This window comes from Danaus plexippus, chromosome 12, assembly GCF_018135715.1.
Source record: "Danaus plexippus chromosome 12, MEX_DaPlex, whole genome shotgun sequence".
Classification (NCBI taxonomy): Eukaryota; Metazoa; Arthropoda; class Insecta; order Lepidoptera; family Nymphalidae; genus Danaus; species Danaus plexippus.
The window spans coordinates 7,066,096-7,072,002 of NC_083545.1; the positions used below are offsets into that span (position 1 = coordinate 7,066,096).

The 5,907-nt window shown below is 30.7% G+C and overlaps 1 non-coding gene across 1 annotated transcript; it reads left to right on the forward strand.

Annotated features, from left to right (window-relative positions):
* Positions 1-238: 238 nt before the first annotated feature.
* Trnat-cgu (transfer RNA threonine (anticodon CGU)) lies at positions 239-310 on the forward strand. The gene has a single exon. It is a non-coding gene; the product is annotated as a tRNA-Thr (tRNA).
* The last annotated feature ends 5,597 nt before the right edge of the window (positions 311-5,907 follow it).

Below are 5,907 nucleotides of genomic sequence, written 5' to 3' on the forward strand. Positions count from 1 at the left end.
AAAAACATTGAATCGTTAAATATTTTTAAAACCAGGCTCAAATACCATATACTAAATTCATTTTAAATAAGTTGTATAATTTTTCACGTACATTCCTATGCGAATTAAGCCTCCTGAACACTTTTGTATACTACCCACATTATTATTATTATTATTATTTATTTATTCATTTCTCATGTAAGTGACTGTGTTTTTAATAAGAAATAAATATTCTTTAAACCTATCTCTGCATGACAGAGCCTCTTTAGCTCAGTGGTAGAGCACTGGTCTCGTAAACCAGGGGTCGTGAGTTCAATCCTCACAGGAGGCATAAACATTATAACATTACAGAAACACAGAGAAATAGTTTCTTGTTCTATTTATTGTAAGAAAATCTTTGTTTCGATATAATTTTTAAAATAATAACAAAGACAAAAGTAATATTTTTTTAATTATATATGTATCCAATATTATGACAACGATGACAATTTTTCCTTCTCGGAATGTGAAGTCTGTACACGGACAGTAATATTAAATTCAATGAATAATAAAATGGGATGCTTATGTTTGAAACCAGGCTGTTGTCCAATAGATATCAAAATGCTTAAGGCAAATAGATTAACATAACAAGACGTTCTTTAAAGAATAAGAGGAAAATTAAATATTCAAATTAAGAATGTTCCTTTACCACGAGATACATATTAGTTGTTATTGAAAAAATTTTATCGAAAAACAATGTAAAGATATTATTTTGTTTGTGGTATTAATTGTATAAATACCAGACAGATCTACAAATGTACAATACTATAAATGAAATAGTGGGTATTAAGAGCGAAGAGAACGAACTAATTGCTCCTTAAAAACTAATCGAAGTGGAAAGGGATTTAATTCGTCCATGAATGGTCTCGAGCAATGACTTGTATAATATCTCCTTTTCTCTTTTCTATGTTATAACTTATACAATGTATGTTATATTACACATAAAGCAACATTTATTACACGCTACGAGTTTTATTGGTTGTCATGCGTGTGTTTAATTGTGTGTCATATCACGATTTATTTTGTCATTACAAACGACTGTTCATAATAACATGTGACAGCTCTATCAGTAGTCTTAAATATTTCATGATTTCTATTTTGTTAGCAATAATATTGCGGATTCAAAAACGCCGCTTCATACCGTTAATGAATGAAGATCCGGAAAAAATATACACATTTTTGGAGTTCTAAGAGGATAAAAATTATATTTAAATATTGCTTTATATCTGTTCCTTTAAGATATGACGGTTTTTGTTACTCCAAAGTACATTTTATTCCAAATGAATTTTCAATTCAAAACAGCTAAAACAACAGGCCTTATCTAAAAATTATCAAAATTATTAAAAAACGAATTTAGTGTCTCAAACAACTGACGCAGTTGTCTAAATAATGTAAGATTTTTTAATACAATAGACTCAGTTATTTTTCAAACCTGGATATCCTGGTAATTGAGATCTAAGTATTCATACAATTCACAAAGCCGTTTCCCACACGATTTGTCACGGTGTTCAGACGTTTTTAAGCCCTCCGAGCTTAGTACAAACGAGTTTGTTAAAGCGGATTTTAGTTTTGACATTTGTAATGGAGATTAATGTTATATGTTTGTACCTATGTATGTATTTATAGTAGGTACTGAAATGTATTCGCCTCTATTTAAATTTGTCTCTAGATAAATTGTGTGACGAAAAAATTTTACACAGTGTTCGTAATTTATTTTTTATCCATCCTCAATATGTCCATATAATTAGTGACGTTCACGACACCTTTTCGTTATCACTTTTACTTATATTTTTCTCATCAAACAACTCGAAAATAACTTTGACGTGACGTTTTATTAAAAGCCTTCCGACCTAGAAGACGGGATGTACGTTACTTTAAAGACTGTGTGCTTTTTTCGTTAGATCGCGCTTTTATGTTGTCTGGAAATTTGCTAAGGTGCAGTCATAGCATTATTAATAATTTCTAAAATGATTTTAACATCAATTTATTCAAGGATACTATATATGTGAAAATTACTAATAACCTAATTGTAAGGTAATTCTATCAAGTAAGTATTGCTGGAATGTGTTACGCCACAAATTAAAATGTCGTTTGGGTTTTTGTTTTCGGACTGTTACCTTATAATATTCGCTATATATAATACCTTTCATTATATCAAGAAGGTAAGTATAAGGATAGATTGTGTCATACAACTAACGAAGAATGTAAGGTGCAAATTATTTAGAAAATTATAAATATAATATATGAAGATATATTATTCTTAATCATAGTCAACAGTAATAACATATCCTTTCACAATATTTAAATCAATTTATGTTATAACATTAGTTTCAGGTTTTTTTAAGTTGTTGTTGGGGCTATTTATCGTCGCCGTCTGTAAACAATTCTATGCTCTGAATTGATGAAAGGTCGGGGCGAGATAATCTTCTTTTGGGAAACAGTCATCATCACGAACGAGACCGCGGAGCAAATCAAGAAGACTTAACTGATGCACTCCGTCACAGAAGACTAGGAATCTTTCCTATATGCGGTAGAAAAGCTCCCAACCAGATATATATAGCAAAGCCTGCATAGGCGTGTCAAAAGTAGGGTTAAACTGGGCACTGTCAAAATAAAATAAGCAGTCGAACAGTAAATAAAACAATCAAGTAGCGCTTTATTGAACCGGAAACAGGTCACCACTAGGTTTTATTAGATGTCCTAACTCGGTCTGACAAACCTCATATAACCTCAGACCTGTCCTTGATGAAAGTATAGGCATAAAAAGCAATTAATAAAACAAATATTAATATTACAAACATAACGTATAGAATATAAACGATTCCTATTTCAATGAATAGTGTTAACAAAATTTTATACGCACCAAAAGAAAATCCAATAAAGAACCTCCCGTTCAAAGGCTGCCTAAAAAAGTGAAGATACAAAGCGAGGAGCGTCATCTCCTCTATTGAAATTTATTATTATTGAATTCATTGTCCTAACGAATATAAATGTACAGAGAGCAGAAATTCTGTTGCTATTAATAATCGATTTTTTTTATAATATTATATAAAATTTTGTTGTCTTCGTGACTCACAAGTATCTACCTGTATGATCTATATGATAAAAAAATATAACGAACATAAATACATACAGCTCAAGGAAAGGTACAAAACATGTATTTGCAAAATGATGTCTCCTTTATAGTCGTCCTTTTCAAGATATAATATTTGAAACCAAAGAAAGGTGTATATAATATGATTTTTTGATAAAAGCTTTGAAATTTAACTTATCAAAACAAAAAAAAATACGCTTTGTGTCATAAATTTTTCTGAACTGATGATACATATTACTTACAGTTTCATTTCTAATAAAACTCATTTACTTGAGCTTATATTGTATACGTCATGAATAATTTTTTTATTTATATTTTTAAAGTACTAATGTCACTTTATGGGTATGAATATTTTTTATTGTTAATTTATAAAAGTCTATCTTTTCAGTAAACTCTCTTTCGTCGTTCACCTCATAATAGTATTGTGAAAGCTGTATTACCTAGAGAATTTATATGTTGGTACGTCGTAAAACTAAACAACACCCCATTTTCTTTATAATCTCTTCATATTACCCACACCTGCCCTATTTTGAAACTGGGAATTCCAATTAATGCACGTTCAATCTCACCATTATTTTATCGTTATTAACCCGAACTTGTTCACGGAATAAGCGATTATCTGACAGTTTTAGATATCGATTATAAGTTACGTAACTTGCTGTATTTTTTTTTGATGTTTTTTTAATTTACGAACACCTCGGAATAATCAACTCACGATTTAGTAGTATTATCTAGATATTTAAAACTCAAAAATCATTGTGTTAATAATTCCAACAAACAATCCTCTCAGAGCTTTGTTGTTTTGGGTCAATATATCGAAATCTGAAATTAGATCACGCTATAACAAGAAGGAAATTACGAGACTCTTGAGATGTCCGGTCTTAAGGATTAATAAATCCGAGAGCGAAAAACATTTATGTACACCCAATATAACCATTTTCAGTAAATATATATTGTTATTTTATAATACTAGCTTTTGCCCTCGCCTCTGTCCGCGAGTACATCGGAGTTGTTCTTTGCCACTACGGCCACTAAACCCGAACTACAGTTTTTATTCAATCCATGTAGTTTCGGAATCGGGATGAAAGGTAGCCTACGTCCTTCTTCAGGGTTCCATCTATTTCTATATCAAAATTAATCAAACTCAGTCCAGCGGTTTAGGCGGGAAAAGGTAGCAGACAGACAAACAGACAGAGTTTCTTTCACATTTATAATATTAGTAGGGATTTATCAACAATATATACATTACATCGGGAAAAATATTTTCAAGCTTAAAAAAAGAAAAGCCGAAATTACAAAAATAATGAAGTTTTCTTCGAGATAATATTTTGGAAACATTTTTTTCACTTCACGATTCAAGACACTATATTAATTATACATATATATTTTTCTATTCAGTCTTGGGATAAGGTTCTAACTACGCCTTTAGATAGCAAGACAACAAATAATAAAATATCATGTTCTGTATAATTATATCAAATGTATGTAACAAAAAATAAAACAAACAGTATCGAATGAAAGGTTTTTCACGAAGTGACACAATAATATAAGGCTTTCGTGCGGATAGGTTTCGTCCGAGTGCATATTATGACAACGCTATTTTAACGAGGGATGGGAATTTTACAACACACCGTCACCTTATCTAGTATACGGGACGTGAAAACGTATGACTTACATATGACATAATAGTAAAAGAATAAATAGACATTTTCCAAACTGACTTCCGACAGGGTTTCTGTATTAAGATTGCATAAAAACAATGTGTGGCATAAATAATATGCAGGTCTTAGGTGCTGACATTAAAAAACTCTTCCTCGAATTCGGGTAGAACATCTATCACGCTTTTATGAAAAAAAGAATAAATTAAGATAAATGTTAATATTAGATTTGCATTATTTTCTTTATTTCCTGATCTATGACTTCTCTTTTAGATCAGTGATCCAAATTGGATTTATAAAAACTAAACATAGTTGACGAATTAAAAATAAAATAAATCTGAAACTCGTATCAATCAGAAGAAGCTCAAAATCTGATGTACCCTACCAATGTATATTTTTAAAGTTAACGATTTTCATATAAATTAAACCTCGTCCTTAGATATAGTACTGAGATTTAGAAAAAATAATATCAAAAATTAACAGAACCATAGACAAAGATTGATTCAACTAGGTTTTCTACAAAATCATTCAAATATGGACAATTATCAAACAGCTATAACATTGATGTACTACGTAATTTATTGGGTTGGTGTAAGTCTTACACAAGCCGTGATCATGGACAGATGAGAAGGAGATGTATGTCTATTTTTCTAGTTTTTTGTCATCTTCGACCAACGATTTCTTGATTTTCTAGAGTAAAGCTCTGGACAAACGGAGAATACGCTATCTGTATCTTGAAGTTTGATAGTTTGGTCACCGAAGAGGACTCAAAATTTTTGCCAGCTATCTTCTCTAAAGTGGGATGATTTAAAATTTCAATCATTTTTTTAATTTAATATCTTTTTTACGAGCAAGGATCTGTAATTAACGTATTAGATATTAGCTAAGCTCCGGATTTATTAGCTAACGCTCCTCTTTGTTTGTCCATTGTATGACAAGCCATAGTCACAGTTGAGTCTATTTACAGTCACTTGTTGTTTGTCTTATGAATTGGCAAACTTTTTGAAGTGGGTTCTACATAGCTTCAATGGAAACCCCGTTCAAAATGTCGTCTTTTCTGTCAGTAACCCACTTCACATATTCTAATATCGTTGTACAATGATGTTTGTTACCACTTAATATTGATTTTTTTATGAA